At 37.2% G+C, this 18,145-nt stretch overlaps 1 protein-coding gene across 1 annotated transcript in view; it reads right to left on the bottom strand.

Moving 5' to 3' along the window:
- The window catches only part of RPS6KA6 (ribosomal protein S6 kinase A6), a 147,582-nt gene that overhangs the window by 6,833 nt on the left and 122,604 nt on the right, over positions 1 to 18,145 (bottom strand).

Raw genomic sequence — 18,145 nt, 5'->3', positions numbered from 1 at the left:
CAACTGAATTTGGTGGAGGGAGGGGTGTCTACCATTACTGAGGCTTGAGTAGGCGGTTTTTCCCTGACAATGCTAAGGGGGCCAGGAGGTTTGGACTGGGCAGAATTCACCACAGCGCAGCAAAGCGGCTGTGACCAGATTGCCTCTCTAGATTCCTCCTCTCTGGGCAGGGCATCTCTGAAAGGCAGCAGCCCCAGTTAGGGGCCTATAGATAAAACCCTCTTTTCCCTGGGACAGAGCACCTGGGGGAAGGGGCAACTGTGGGTGCAGCTTCAGCAGACTTAAACTTTCCTGCCTGCCGGCTCTGAAGAGAACAGCTGATCCTGACAAGGAGGATTCTCCCAGCACAGCGCTCTAGCTCTGCTAAGGGACAGACTGCCTCCTAAAGTGGGTCCCTGACCCCTGTGCCTCCTGACTGGGAGAGACCTCCCAACAGGGGATCAACAGACACATCATACAGGAGAGCACCAGCTGGCATCAGGCTGGTGCCACTCTGGGATGAAGCTTCCAGAGGAAGGAGTAGGAAGCAATCTTTGCTGTTCTGCAGGCTCCACTGGTGATACCCAGGTGAACAGGGGCTGGAGTGGACCTCCAGAAAGCTGCAGCAGACTTGCAGAAGAGGGGCCAGACTGTTAGAAGAAAAACTAACAAACAGAAAGCAACAACATCAACATCAACAAAAAGAACCCCCGAACAAAAACTCCATTCAAAAGTCATTAGCCTCAAACATCAAAGACAGAAAAATCCACAAAAATGAGGAAAAACCAGCACAAAAACGCTGAAAATTCCAAAAAAAACCAGAATTCCTATTTTCCTCCAAATGACTGCAACTCCTCTCCAGCAAGGGCATAAAACTGGACAGAGAATGATACTGATGAATTGACAGAAGTAGGCTTCAGAAGGTGGGTGGTAATAAACTCCTCTGAGCTAAAGGAACATGTTCTAACCCAGTCCCAGGAAGGTAAGAAACTTGATAAAAGGTTACAGGAACTGCTAACTAGAATAATCAGTTTAGAGAGGAACATAAATGACCTGATGGAGCTGAAAAACAGCATGAGAACTTCGTGAAGCATTCACAAGTATGGATAGTTGAATGGATCTAGTTGAATCGATCAAGTGGAAGAAATGATATCAGAGATTGAAAATCAAATTAATGAAACAAAACGTGAAGATTAGAGAAAAAATAATTAAAAGGAACGAACAAAGCCTCCAACAAATATGAGACTATGTGAAAAGACGAAATCTACAATTGACTGATGTACCTGAAAGTAATAATGGTGGGGAGAATGGAACCAAGTTGGAAAACACAGTTCAGGATATCATCAAGGAGAACTTCCCCAACCTCGCGAGACAGGCCAACATTCAAATTCAGGAAATACAGAGAACACCACTAAGATACTCCTTGAGAAGAGCAATCCCAGGACACTAATCATCAGCTATTCCAAGTTTGAAACAAAGGACAAAATGTTAAGGGTAGCCTGAGAGAAAGGTCGGGTTAACCTACAAAGGGAAGCTCATCAGACTAACAGTGGATCTCTCTGCAGAAACCCTATAAGCCTGAAGACAGTGAGGGCCAATATTCAACATTCTTAAAGAAAAGAATTTTCAAACCAAAATTTCATATACAGTCAAACTAAGCTTCATAAGCAAAGGAGAAATAAAATCCTTTCCAAACAAGCAAATGCTGTGAGATTTTGTCACCACCAGTTCTGCTTAAAAGAGTTCCTGAAGGAAGCATTAAATATGGAAAGGAAAAACTGGTACCAGCCACTGCAAAAACACACCAAAATATAAAGACCAATGACAATATGAGGAAACTGCAACAACCAATGTATAAAATAACCAGCTGGCATCATGATGACAGGATCAAATTCACACGTAACAATATTAATCTTTAATGTAAATGGGCTAAATGCTTTCCATAAACAGAACCAATGACAAAAACCACGATTATCTTAATAGATGCAGAAAAGGCCTTCAATAAAATTCAACACTACTTCATGCTAAAAACTCTCAATAAACTAAGTATTGATGAAACATATCTCGAAATAGTAAGAGCTATTTATGACAAACCCATAGCCAATATCATATTGAATGGGAAAAAGCTGGAAGCATTCCCACTGAATACCAACACAAGACAAGGATGCCCTCTCTCACCATTCCTATTCAACATAGTATTGGAAGTTCCGGCCAGGGAAATCAGGCAAGAAAAAGAAATAAAAGTATTCAAATAGAAAGAGAGGAAGTCAAATTGTCTCTGTTCACAGATCACATAATTGTATATTTAGAAAACCCCATCGTCTCTGCCTAAAAACTCTTTAAGCTGGTAAGCAACTTCAGCGAAGTCTCAGGATACCAAATCAATGTGCAAAACCCACAAACATTCCTATACACCAATAACAGACAAGCAGAGTGCCAAATCATAAGTAAACTCCCATTCACAATTGCTATAAAGTGAATAAAGGAGTACAACCTACAAGGGATATGAAGGACCTCTTCAAGGAGAACCACAAACTACTGCTCAAAGAAATAAGAGAGGACACGAACAAATGGAAAAACATTCCATGCTCATGGATAGGAAGAATCAATATTGTGAAAATAGCCATAGTGCCCAAAGTAATTTATACATTCATGACTTTCTTTGCAGAATTAGAAAATACTAATTTAAGTTTCATATGGAACCAAAAAAGAGCCCTTATAGCCAAAACAATCCTAAGCAAAAAGAATAAATCTGGAGGCATCAGGCTACCTGACTTCAAACTACAATACAAGGCTACAGTAACCAAAACAGCATGCTGCTGGTACCAAAACAGATATATAGACCAATGGAACAGAACAGAGACCTCAGAAATAACACCAAACATCTACAACCATTTGATTTTTGACAAACCTGACAAAAATAAGCAATGGGAAAAGGAGTCCCTATTTAACAAATGGTGCTGGGAAAACTGGCTAGCCATATTTAGAAAACAGAAATTGGATCCCTTCCTTATACCTTATATAAAAATTAACTGAAGATAGAGTAAAGACTTAAATATAAAACCTAAAACCATAAAAGCCCTACAAGAAAACCTGGGTTATACCATTAAGGACACAAGCATGGGCAAAGACTTTATGACTAAAACATCAAAAGTACTTGCAACAGAAGCCAAATTTGAAAAATGAGATGTAATTAAACTACAGAGCTTTTGCACAGCAAAAGAAACTATCATCGGCATGAACAGGCAACCTACAGAAGGGGCTAAAATTTTTGCCATCTATTCATCTGACAAAGGTCTAATATTCACAATCTACAAGAAACTTAAACAAATTTAGAAGAGGAAAACAACCCCATCAAAAAGTGGACAAAGGATATGAACAGACACTTCTCAAAAGAAGATATTTATGTGGCCAAAAACACATGAAAAAAAGCTCACCACCACTGGTCATTAGAGAAATGCAAATTGAAACCACAATGAGATACTATCTCATGCCAGTTAGAGTGGCGGTCGTTAAAAAGTCAGGAAACAACAGATGCTGGCAAGGATGTGGAGAAGCAGGAATGCTTTTACACTGTTGGTGGGAGTGTAAATTAGTTCAATCATTGTGGAAGACAGTGTGGCAATTCCTCAAGGATCTAGAACCAGAAATACCATTTGACCAAGCAATCCCATTACTGGGTATATACCCAAAGATTATAAATCATTCTTGTATAAAGACATATGCACATGTATGTTTACTGCAGCACTATTTACAATAGTACAAACTTGGAACCAACCCAAATGCCCATCGATGACAGACTGGATAAAGAATAGATGGCATATATACAACATGGAATACTATGCAGCCATCATATCCTTTGCAGGCACATGGATGAAGATGGAAACCACCATTCTCAGCAAACTAACGAAGGAACAGAAAACTAAACAGTGGGTATTCTCACTCATAAGTGGGAGTTGAACAATGAGAACATATGGACACGGGGAGGGGAACATCACAAACTGCGGCTTGTCAGGGGTTAGAGGCAAGGGGAGGGAGACGGGTGGGGGAGAGCATTAGGACAAATACCTAATGCTTGCGGGGCTTAAAGCCTAGATGACGGGTTGCTAGGTGCAACAAACCACCATGGCACATGTATACCTATATAACAAATCTGCACATGTATCCCAGAACTTAAAGTAAAATTTAAAAAAAAAACAAAACTGTTGTAATATAGAAACAAAATCATTGTATGCAAATGTTTCATCAATCGCAGAAGCAGTGAAACTAAAGACTCTAAGTAGTACTATCAGATTCTGAAGAATAATGTAATTGGTTGAAACCATGTAAGGGACTAGGGCAACCAATCAAAAGCCATACTGGGGAAAAATGTGCAAAAATAAATGGACAATTAATACTAAAAAGAAGATAACCATGATTTCAATGAAACAAACCTAAATGGTTATTGGAAAAATGATAAAATTTCAATAGTCTGAGGCTTTCTTCTTCTGGTCAAGATGAAATACCAAGGACTGGATGTACCTATCTGCCCAAAACAACCAATTAAAAAAAGAACATAAAATATAGAATATGTCAACAGTTTTCAGGTTATCAGATGTTAGGCAATAAAGGAAAGTGATTCCTAATAGTGGGAAACAATCGGGTTAGCATTGTGATAGCTTCAGCTTACAAACCCGAGAGAGTTTTGTAGCTGCTGTGCAGGTAAGGGAAACTCAGGTGAAGCCTGGTTGGTTTGAGCTGAGGAGATAGAACTGAGACTCAGGGGAGACCAAGGCGGACATAGTTAGCAGGACAGGGTATGAAAGGGATGAGAGGAGCAGAGAGAGAGAATTACAAGGCTCTATAAAAGGTCTCACTAAAGTATCTAGCAGATTACTACTGATAAAGACATGTGAGGAAACAACCCAAGACCTTGGAAAGAACTATCTGAAAGGATTGGATGAAAATCAGGACTCACACAGGTGGGGTGGATTGCCTGTTTCCACTCGCCAAAATGGAAAACATCATAATTCATGAAGTATATTATAGAGTATTTCGAAGCACTTTGCCTAAACAGTGAGTAGCCCTAAACACTAGTCTGGCCCTGCCTAAAAAAATTTAAAAGGAGGACCCAAAAGTATGAAACTGTTTCCAGTAACTTAACTGCTGCTCAGAATAAAGTTCAAGCATACTCACAGGAAAATGAAGAGCAAACTAAACCAAAAATTAGAAGAAAATAAATAAACATCACAGAATAAATAAACAAAATAAAGAAAAAAACAAACGATAAAGGAAAAAGAGTTGGTTTTATGAAAAGATAAACACAATTGACCAACCTTTAATGGGACTAAGAAAAAAGAGAGATGATTGAAATAAATAAAATCCAATGGAAAAGAAGACATTACAATGATATCACAGAAACAGAAAGAATTATGAGACTATTACAAACAACTATATGCCAACAAATGGGAACACCTAGAAGAAATTGATACGTCTCTGGATACATGAAATCTATCCAAATCGAATCGATAAAATAGAAAATACGAACAGACCAATAACAAGTAGCAGGATTAAATCAGTTACAAAAAGTCTCCCATCAATGAAAATCCCATTATCTGATGCCTTCACTGATGAATACTTATAACAAATACCAATCCTTTTCAAATGATTCCAAAGAATTAAGAGGAGAGAATCCTTCCAAATTCATTGTATGAAGCCAGACTAACCCTACTGTTCTAACCAGACAGAAAGAACATAACAACAACAAAAACTATAGGCCAATAGCCTTAAAGAACATAGATGCAAAAATCCCCAACAAAATACCAGCAAACTGAGTTTAACAGCACATTAAAAACATCGTTCAACATTATCAAGAATAATTTATCTCAGGAATAAAAGGATGGCTCAACATATGCAAATGAATACACATAACACATCACATCAACAGAATCAAGGACAAACGCCATAGGATAAATTTAAAATGCAGAAAAAGCATTTGATAAAATTCAACATCCATTCATGATAAAAAAATTAAACAAATTAGGTATAGAAGAAACATACCTCAACATAATAAAGGTCACATATGACAAACCCACAACTAACATCATACTGAATAGGGGGAGGTTGAAAGCTTTTCCTGTATGATCTGGAATAAGACAAATATGCCCACTTTTACTACTTTTATTCAGCAGAGTACTAGAAGTCCTAGCCAGAATAATTGGGGAAAAGAAGAAAGGGGCATGCAAATTGGAAAGAAGGAAGTAATACTGTTACTGTTTACAGATGACATTATCTTATTTATAGAAAACCCTAAAGATGTGACCAAAAATTGTCAGAATAAACAAAGTGCAGTAAAGTTGCAGGATACAAAAGCAACATATATAAATCACTAGCATTTCTATATGACAATAGTGAACTGTCTGAAAAAGAAATCGAGAAAGCAATTCCATTTAGGAGCTGCAAAAAAATAAAGTAGACAGGAATAAATTTAACCAAGGATGTGAATGATCTCTACAATGAAAACTATAAAACACTGATGGAAGAAACAGAAGAGGATACAAATAAATGAAAAAATATTCCATTTTCATGGATAGCAATAATTAATATTGTTGATATATCTATACTACCCAAATCAATCTATAGATTCAGTGCAATCTCTATCAAGGTATCAATGGAATTATTCACAGACACAGAAAAAAATTATAAAATTCGTATGGAAGCACAAAAGACTCCAAATAGCGAAAGCCATTTTGAGCAAAAAGAAGAAAGTTGGAGGCATAACACTGACTTCAAAGTATTCTATAAAGCTACAGTAACGAAAACAGGATGGTGTTGGCATAAAAATAAACATATAGACCAATGGAACAGAACAAACAACACAGAAATGTATTGATGCTCTTACAACCAACTGATTTTCAATAAAGGCACCAGGAACACACACTGGGTAAAGGACAGTCTCTTCAATAGACAGTGCCAAGAAAATTGGACATCTATATGTGGAAGAATAAAACTAGACCACCATCTCTTACCATATATAAAAATCAACACAAAATGGATTGAACACTTAAATGTAAGACCTGAAACTATAAATCTACTAGAAGAAAACATGGGGGAAATGCTTTGTGACATTGGTCTGGATAAGAATTTTTGGATAAGAATTCAAAAATACAGGCAAGAAAAGCAAAAACAGACAAATGGGATTACCTCAAATGAAAAAGTTAGTGCCCAACAAAGGAAATAATCAACAGAGGAAAGAAACAATCTATAGAATAGTAGAAAATAATCTGCAAAGTATATATCTGAAAAGGGATTAATATCCAGAATATATGAAACATTCAAATAACTTAATAGCAAAAAAATACATAATTTGATTAAAAAGTGGTCAAAAAATCTAAATAGACATTTTTCAAAAGAATAAATACAAATATCCAATAGGTATATGGAAAAATGCTCAATATCACTAATTATCACAGAAATACAAATCAAGACCATAATGGGATATTATCTCACCCCAATTAGAATGGCTAGTACAAAAATGACAAATGCTGCCATGGATGTAAAGAACTGGGAAATGTGCTATACTATTGGTGGGAACATAAACTAGTACAGCCACTATGGAAAACTGTATGGAGTTTCCTAAAAAATTAAAAACAGTACTAACATATGATCCAGCAGTCCCACTACTGGCTGTTTACCCAAGCGAAATGAGAACAGTATATTGAAAACATATCTGCACTCCTCTATTTACTGCAGCACGATTCACAATAGACAAGATATAAAAGCAACCTATGTGTTCACCAACAGATAGTGGATTATAAAATGTGGTACATACAAACAATGGAATACTATTGGTCAAAAGAAATGCTGTCATTTGTGGCACTATAGATAAACCTGGAAGACATTATGTTAAATAAAATAAGCCAGGCACAGAAATACAAATACCATATGATCCACTCATTTGTGGAATTTACAAAAGTTGATCTCATAGAGGTACAGAGCAGAACAGTGGTTACTAGGGATTGAGGAGGTTAGGGTTGAGGGAGGGATGGGGAGAGATTACTGAATGGGTATAAAATTACAGACAGGAGAAGTTCTGGTGTTCTACTACAGAGTAAATATAATTAACAATACTGTATTATATATTTCAAAACAGCTAAAAAGAGGATTTTTGAATGTTCTCATCACAAAGAAATGTTAAATGTTTAAGGTGATGAATAAGTTAATTACCCTGATTTGATCATCATACAATGTACACATGTATTGAAACATCACACAATACCTCATAAATATGTACAATGTTTATGTGTTAATTAAAAATAAATCTTAAGAAAAACACATTTGACATTAAGAAAATAGAGCTGGGCGTGGTGGCTCATGCCTGTAATCCCAGCACTTTGGGAGGCCGAGGCGGGCGGATCACAAGGTCAGGAGATCTAGATCACCCTGTCTAACATGGTGAAACCCCATCTCTACTAAAAATACAAAAAATTAGCCGGGCATGGTGGCAGGCGCCTGTAGTCCCAGCTACTCGGGAGGCTGAGGCAGGAGAATGGTATGAACCCAGGAGGCAGAGCTTGCAGTGAGCCGAGATCCAGCCACTGCACTCCGCCTGGATGACAGAGCTAGACTCCGTCTCCCCCCAAAAAAAAAAAAAAAAGAAAGAAAGAAAGAAAGAAAGAAAGAAAGAAAGAAGAAAAAGAAGAAAGAAGAAAGAAAGAAAAGAAAGAAAGAAAAAGAAAGAAAGAAAGAAAGAAAGAAAGAAGAAAGAAAGAAAGAAGAAAGAAAGAAAGAAGAAAGAAATAGAATACTTATAGGAATATAAAAGTATCTAGCACCCACCAAGGTAAAATTCTCCACATTTGGTATCTTCTCAAAAATTAGTGGCCAGGCAAAAAGCACAAAAATGAGAAAGAAAACAATCAATAAAAACTGACCCAGAACTGACACAGATGCCAGAATTAGCAGACAAGGATATTCAATAGTTATTATAACTGTATTCCTGATGTTCAAAAATTAAGTAGAGATAGAGAAGATATTAAAAAAAAAAAAGACTCAAAGCCAGGCATGATGGCTCACGCCTGTAATCACAGCACTTTGGGAGTCCAAGGCGGGCGGATCATGAGGTCAGGAGTTCGAGACCAGCCTGGCCAACATGGTGAAACCCCGTCTCTACTAAGTAAATATACACAAATTAGCTGGGTGTGGTGGTATACCCCTGAATCCTAGCTACTCAGGAAGTTGAGGCAGGAGAATTTCTTGAACCTGGGAGGCGGAGGCTGCAGTAAGCCAAGACTGTGCCACTGCACCCCAGTCTGGGAGACAGAGCAAGATTCCATTTCAAAAAAAAAAAAAAAAAAAAGAGACTCAAATCAAACTTCTAGAGATAAAAACTAAAATGTGAGATAATAAATAATGAAACTAAATCAATAGACACAACAGACACTTTCCAAAAAGAAAAAAAGAGTATAAAACAACAAAAGAGCTGTTTGAGTGAGCTGTGAGACAACGTCACATGGTCTAATATATACATGTAGTTGAACTCCCAGAAGAAAATTGGGAGCAGAAAATAATATTTAAATAAATAATGGCCCCCAAATGTCCAAATTTAATGAAAACCATAAATTCACAGATACAATAAAGTCAATAAAACCCAAGTACAAGAAAAATCAAGAACACTACACCAAGGCACATCAAAACCAAATCACTCAAAACCCAAGACACACAGAAAATATTAAAAGTAGCTAGAGAACAAAAGGACATGTTATATGTGAAACAAAGATAAGGATAACAACAGATTTCTTGTCAGAAAAAAAAAATTTGAATGGGAAGACTGTGGAGCAATATATTTAATATACTGAAAAAAATGTCAACCAAGAATTTTATATTGTATGAACATATCTTTCAAAAACAATGGCAAATATTACAAGGTATAAAGAAGGTCATTTCACAACATAGAGGGGATAAGTAATCAAGAGAAGAAAATTATAAACGTTTATTCATGTAAAAACAAAGCTTCAAAACACATGAAGCAAAAACCATTATAACTGCAAAGAGAAATACACAAATCCATAATGATAGCTGAAATGAGAAAGTAGACATCAGTATAGATTACAGTGGTTACTAGCAGATATTAACCAGTTAGTAAGAAATATTATAAGAAAAACTTCATGCCAATGTGTTTGACAGTGGACAAATCTTTTGAAGTAAAAAAATGCCAATGCTCACTCAAGAAGAAACAACCTAATAGCCTTATACCTTTTTTTTTTTTTTTTTTTTTGGAGTGCAGTGGCCAGATCTCAGCTCACTGCAAGCTCCGCCTCCCAGGTTCATGCCATTCTCCTGCCTCAGCCTCCGGAGTAGCTGGGACTACAGGCGCCGCCACCTCGCCCGGCTAGTTTTTTGTATTTTAGTAGAGACGGGGTTTCACCGTGTTAGCCAAGATGGTCTCGATCTCCTGACCTCGTGATCCGCCGTCTCGGCCTCCCAAAGTGCTGGGATTACAGGCTTGAGCCACCGCGCCCGGCCACCTTATACCTTTTTAAGAAATTGAATTTATAGTTAAATATTTCCAACAAAGAGAACTGTAGGTCCAGACGGCTTTACTGATTAATTCCAATAAACATTTAAAAATAAGAAATTCTAATTCTAAATAATTTTTTCAGAAATTTGAAGAGGAGGCAATGTTTCTCAACTCATTTAAGGCCAGTATTACACTGAAAGCAAAATCAGACAAAGATACTTATAATAGTACATTCATATCCCTCATGAACACAGATGTAAAAATTGTCAACAAAATTTTAGCAAATCAAATTTAGCTATTACAATCAAGTGGTACTCATCCTGGGAATAGAAGGTTGGCTTAGCATTTGAAAATAAAGGTAATTCAAATGTATATCAATGTAACAACAACAATAAAGAAAATCATGTGATTATCACAGCAGACATAGGAAAAGCCTTTGACAAAATCCAACATTCATCTCCAATACAAATTTTCATCAAACCAGAAACAAAATGGAACTGCCTCTATGTAATTAGAAGCATCCATGGAAAACCTACAGCTAACATCATCCTTAATGGTGAAAAATAAATGCTTATACTCAAGATCAGGAACAAAACAAGAATGTCCATTCCTTCCACTTCTACAACACTATACTGGAAGTTCTAGTCACTGAAAATTAAGAAAAAAGACATCCATATTAGAAATCAAGCACTAAAACGTCCTTATGTAAATATTATCATCTATGTTGAAAAACTGATGAAATCTAGAAAAAAGCTACTAGAATTCATAAGTGAGTTTAGCAAGCTTATAATATATAAGATCAATATAATAAAAATATTTCTGCATACTAGCAACAATAAATAGAAAATAAAATTTTAATGCCATTAATATGATTAAAAACAAAATATTTGGGGAAAATATATGATAAAAGATGTTTAAGACCTGTATATTTAAACATATAAAACATTGTTGAGAGAAAGTAAAGACCTAATTGGAAAGAGATACTGTGTTTATAGATAAGAAATGTCAATGCTGTTAAAATGTTAATTCTTCCCAAATTCATCTATAACTCCATCATCATCTCATTCAAAATCCTAATGGACTTTTTTTTCTGATAGAAATTGAGAAGCTGATTATAAAATTCATATGGCAAAGGACCCTAAATAGCAAAACAACAACAAAAAAACCTCAAAAAACTCTGAATAAGAAAAAAGCTGAAACACTCATGGTACCTGATTTCAAAATTTAATTATTAAGCAATAGTAATTAAGATAGTATGATAAAAGTGTAAAGATAGACAAGTAGATCAGTGAAACAGAATAAAAGTATAGAAACAGAACCATGGATATTTGGACAATTGATATAAATACAAATGCAATTTGGTGAAGAAAGGATATTATTTTCAAAAAGTGGTACGGGAACAACTGCATATTCATTCACATGTAAAAATGAACTTTGACCATATGTTGTACCATATACATATGTTAAATTAAAAAAGAACATTGATCTAAAGATAAAACCTAAAATGATAGAACTTCTAAAAGAAAACACAGGGGAAAATACACATGCTCTCATTTATTAAGGGGTTACGGCCTTGAAAAATACAGACTATTGATTGCTAACCCTCATAATCACATAGCTGACTGGGAGCAACTACCTAGCATTGCCAGAGTATTTTACTGCACATTGCTAGCCCAGGAAAAGATAACAATTCAAAGTCCAAAGTAAAGTTTCTATTGAATGCATGTTGGTTTCGCTCTATCGTAAGTCAAAAAATCATCAAACGATCCTGAAGTTGGGAAACCTCTGTATTTGAAATCTTTAGTAAAGCAAAAGTTTATTAGCTCTAATATCAAAAACATGATATACGAAAGAAAAAGAATAATCTTTATCACATTAGAAAGGACTGTTCTTTGAAAGACACTTAAGAGAATTAAGAGACAATCCATAAAAAGAAAATAATTGCAAAGCATAGATCTGATAGAGAACTTGCATTTAAAATATTTTAGGAACACTCAAAAACCCAGTGAAAAAGGGAAAGGTAAAAGATAAATGGGCAAATAAACACATGAAAAATGCTGAACATCTAGGGAAATGATAATTAAAACTACTTTCAAATAGTATTACACACCTCTTAAAATAGCTAATTTTTTTTTAAGGACCATATCCAGTGTTGCCAAAGATGTGGAAGACTAAAATTTTCATATGCTAATAGTGAAAATGTAAAATAGTTCAGGTAATTTGTAAAACAATTGAGTGGTTTCTTAAAATGTTAAACACATGACTCAATCATTCTGCTCCTAGGTATTTATACAAAAAAATAAAAAGAAATACACACATAAAACCACTGGCACATATTCATAGCAGCTTTATTGGTAACAACACAAAACAAATGTCCATCAACAGGTGAATAGATGAACAATGATGTATCCATAAAAAGAAATACTATTCAGCAATAAAAAATAATTAACCATTGCTGTACTTCAACATAGATAAATCTCAAAACAATTATCATATATAAAAAAGATCAAAAGACTGCAGACTTATGATTTAATTTGTAAACATTTCAAAAAATATATAAACCTGTAGTGGCAGACAGCACAACTGTGTGTGCCAGAGAATGAGGGGCGTGGAAGATTATAAATTGAAGATATAGGGCAGGAGGAAAGGAATTACAAAACAGCATGAGGAAATGTTTATGGTAATAGATACGTTCATTATCTTGATTTTCATGGTGGTTTCACGGGTGTGTATATATGTCCTAACATTATGTACTCTACATGCATTTCATTTGGTATCAATTCTACCCCACTATAGTTGCTTAAAAACAAAACAAAACAAAACAAAAAAAACTCAACAGTCTAGCATATAAGTTCTTGAGGGCTGGTAAGATGGCCGAATGGGAACAGCTCAAGTCTGCAGCTCCCAGCTAGATCAACAAAAAAGGTAGGTGATTTCTGCATTTCTAACTGAGGTACCCGTAGTTGATCTCATTGGGACTGATTAGACAGTGGGTGCAGCCCACAGAGGGCGAGCTGAAGCAGGATGGGGCATCACCTCACTCAAGAAGGGCAAGGGTCAGGGAACTCCGTCCCCTATCCAAGGGAAGCCGTGAGGGACTGAGCCACGAGAAACGAAGCATTTCAGCCCAGATACTACAGTTTTCCCACCGTCTTTGCAACCTATAGACCAGGAGATTCCCTTGGGTGCCTAAACCACCAGGGCCCTATGTTTCAAGCATAAAACTGGGCAGTCGTTTTTTGGCAGACACTGAGCTAGTTGCAGTTTTTTTTTTTTTTTTTTTTTTTTCTTTTTCATACCTCAGTGGTGCCTGGAACGCCAGCGATACAGAACTATTCACTCCTCTGGAAAGGGGGCTGAAGCCAGGGAGCCAAGTGGTCTAGCTCAGCAGATTCAACCCCCACAGAACCCAGCAAGCTAAGATCCATTGGCTTGAAATTCTCGCTGCCAGCACAGTAGTCTGAAGTCAAACTGGGACACTTGGTGGGGGCAGGGGCATCCACCGTTATTGAGGCTTGAGTAGGCAGTTTTCCCCTGACAGTGTAAATAAAGCCACCAGGAAGTTCAAACTGGGCAGAGCCCACTGCAGCTTGGCAAAGCAGCTGTAGCCAAACTGCCTCTCTAGATTCCTCCTCTCTAAGCAGAGCATCTCTGAAAGAAAGGCAGCAGCCCCAGTCAGGGGCTTATAGATAAAACTCACATCTCCCTGGGACATAGCACCTAGGGGAAGGGGCAGCTGTGGGTGCAGCTTCAGCAGACTTAAATGCTCCTACCTGCCTGCTCCGAAGAGAGCGGCGGATCTCCTAGCACAGTGCTCGAGCTCTATTAAGGGACAGATTGCCTCCTCAAGTAGGTCCCTGGCCCCCATGCCTCCAGACTGGGAGACACCTCTCAGCAGGGGTCGACAAACACCTCATACAAGAGAGTTCTGGCTGGCATTTGGCAGGTGCCCCTAACACCTCATAAAGGAGAGCTCTGGCGTCTGGCAGATGCCCCTCTGGGAGGAAGCTTCCAGAGGAAGGAACAAGCAGCAATATTTGCTGTTCTGCAGCCTCTGCTGGTGATACCCAGGCAAACAAGGTATGGAGTGGACCTCCAGCAAACTCCAGCAGACCTGGAGCAGAGGGGCCTGACTGTCAGAAGGAAAACTAACAAACAGAAAGGAATAGCATCAACATCAACAAATAGGACGTCCAGACAAAAACCCCATCTGAAGGTCACCGACATCAAAGGTCAAAGGTAGATAAATCCATGAAACTGAGGAAAAACCAGTGCAAAAAGGCTGAAAATTCCAAAAACCAGAATGCCTCTTCTCCAAAAGATCACAACTACTCGCCAGCAAGGGAGCAAAACTGGATGGAGAATGAGCCTGACAGAAAGATAGAAGTAGGCTTCAAGAGGTGGGTAATAACAAACTCCTCTGAGCTAAAGGATCATGTTCCAACCCAATGCAAGGAACCTAAGAACCTTGAAAAATATTAGAGGAACTGCTAACTAGAATAACTAGTTTAGAGAAGAACATAAGTGACCTGAAGGAGCTGAAAAACAGTGTGAGAACTTTGTGAAGCATACACAAGTATCAATAGCTGAATTGATCAAGTGGAAGAAAGGATATCAGAGATCGAAGATCAACTTAATGAAATAAAGTGTGAAGACAAGTTTGGAGAAAAAAGAATGAAAAGTAACCAACAAAGCCTCCAAGAAATATGGGACTATGTGAAAAGCCCAAACCTACATTTGATTGGTATACCTGAAAGAGATGAAGAGAATGGAACCAAGATGGAAAACACTCTTCAGGATATTATCCAAGAGAAATTCCCCAACCTAACAAGACAGACCACCACTCAAGTTCAGGAAATACAGAGAACACCACAAAGATACTCCTTGAGAAGAGCAACCCCAAGACACATAATCGTCAGATTCACCAAGGTTGAAATGAAAGAAAAAATGTTAAGGACAGCCACAGAGAAAGGTTGGGTTACCTAAGAAGGGAAGCACATCAGACTAACAGCAAATCTCTCTGCAGAAATCCCACAAGGCAGAAGAGAGTGGGGGGGGGGCAATATTCAACATTCTTAAAGGAAAGAATTTTCAACCTAGAAATTTCATATTTAGCCAAACTAAGCTTCATAAGTGAAGGAGAAATAAAATCCTTTACAGACAAACACATGCTGAGAGATTTTGTCACCACCAGGCTCCTGAAGTAAGCACTAAATATGGAAAGAAAAACCCAGTAACTGCCACTGCAAATACATACCAAATTGTGAAGACCACCAACACTATGAAGAAACTGCATGAACTAATGTGCAAAAGTACCAGCTAGAATCATAATGACAGGATCAAATTCACACATAACAATGGGAATGCTTCCAGCTTTTGCCCATTCAGTATGATATTGGCTATGGGTTTGTCATAAATAGCTCTTGCTATTTTGAGATATGTTCCATCAATACCTAGTTTATTGAGGGTTTTTAGCATGAAGGGGTGTTGAATTTTGTTGAAGGTCTTTTCTGGATCTATTGAGATAATCACGTGTTTTTTGTCATTGGTTCTGTTTATGTGATGGATTATGTTTATTGATTGGCATATGTTGAACCAACCTTACATCCCAGAGGTGAAGCTGTCTTGATTGTGGTGGATAAGCTTTTTGATGTGCAGCTGGACTTGTTTTGCCAGTATTTATTAAGGATTTTTGCATCGATGTTCATCTGGGATATGTTGTTACAAGAACTTACAAGCGATGCCCATTGGCTATGGGTTCGTTGAGAGTTTTAGCATGAAGGGGTGTTGAATTTTCTCTGATGGTTTTTTGAAAAGATTAAGAAACTAGATAGACTGCTAGCCACACTACTAAACAGGAAAAGAGAGAAGAATCAAATAGACACAATAAAAAATGATAAAGGGGATATAACCATTGATCTCACAGAAATACAAACTACCATCAGAGAATACTATAAACACCTCTACGCAAATAAACTAGAAAATCTAGAAGAAATAGAGAAATTCCTGGAAACATACACCCTCCCAAGACTAAACCATGAAGAAGTCGAATGCCTGAATACACCAACAACAAGTTTTAAAATTGAGGCAGTAATAGCCTACCAACCAAAAAAAGTTCAGGACAAGAAAAATTCACAGCCAAGTTCTACCAGAGACACAAAGAGGAGCTGCTGCCATTCCTTCTGAAACTGTTCCAAATAATAGAAAAAGAGGGACTCCTCCCTAACTCTTTTTATGAGGCCAGCATCATCCTGATAGCAAACCTGGCAGAGAAACAACATATCCATATCTACAAACATCTGATCTTTGACAATCCTGACAAAAACAAGCAACGAGGAAAGGATTCCCTATTTAATAAATGGTGTTTAAAAAGTTGGCTAGCCATATGCAGAAAACTGAAACTGGACCCCTTCATCACACCTTGTACAAAAATTAACTCAAGATGGATTAAAGACTTAAACGTAAAACCGAAAACCATAAAAACGCTAGAAGAAAACCTAGGCAATATCATTCAGGACAGAGGCATGGGCAAAGACTTCATGACAAAAACACGAAAAGCAATAGCAACAAAAGCCAAAATTGATGAATGGGATCTAATTAAACTAAAGAGCTTTTGCATAGCAAAAGAAACTATCATCATAGTGAACAGGCAACCTATAGAATGGGAGAAAATGTTTGCAATCTATCCATCTGACAAAGGGCTAATATCCAGAATCTACAAGGAACTTAAACAAATTTACAAGAAAAAACAACCCCATCAAAAAACGGGTGTAGGATATGAACAAACACTTCCCAAAAGAAGACATTTATGTGACCAACAAACATATGAAAGAAAGCTCATTATCACTGGTCATTAGAGAAACGCAAATCAAAACCACAATGAGGTACCATCTCACACCAGTTAGAATGCCAATCATTAAAATGTCAGGAAACGAAAGATGCTGGATAAGATGTGGCGAAAGAGGAACGTTTCTACACCGTTGGTGGGGGTGTAAATTAGTTCAACCACTGCGGAAGACAGTGTGGCAATTCCTCAAGGATCTAGAACCAGAAATACCATTTGACCCAGCAATCCCACTACTGGATATATACCCAAAGGATTATAAATCATTCTGCTATAAAGACACATGCACATGTATGTTTATTGCAGCCTTATTCACAAGAGCAATGACTTGGAACCAACCCAAATGCCCATCAATGATAGACTGGATAAAGAAAATGTGGCACATATACACTATGGAATACTATGCAGCCATAAAAAAGAATGAATTCGTGGCTTTTGCAGGGACATGGATGAAGCTGGAAACCATCACTCCCCACAAACTAATACAGGAACAGAAATCCAAACACCACATGTTCTCACTCATAAGTATGAGAACACATGGACACAGGGAGGGAAACATCACTCACCGGGGGATAGCATTAGGAGAAATACTTAATGTAGATGATGGGCTGATGGGTGCAGGAAACTACTATAACATGTGTATAACTATGAAACAAATCTGCACGTTCTGCACATGTATACCAGAACTTACAGTATAATAATAAAAAACAAATGAATTATAGGAAGTCCTCACCAAAAAAAAAAAAAAAAAAAAAGAATAAGTGTAAGTTCCTACACTTCCACTCATCAAAAATATGTTTCAACATATTCACCTATACATACTA

Source organism: Trachypithecus francoisi, unplaced genomic scaffold, assembly GCF_009764315.1.
Source record: "Trachypithecus francoisi isolate TF-2019V2 unplaced genomic scaffold, Tfra_2.0 Contig01451, whole genome shotgun sequence".
Classification (NCBI taxonomy): domain Eukaryota; kingdom Metazoa; phylum Chordata; class Mammalia; order Primates; family Cercopithecidae; genus Trachypithecus; species Trachypithecus francoisi.
The sequence above is the reverse complement of the archived record's forward strand: the minus strand, read 5'-3'. Positions and strand labels throughout refer to the sequence as shown.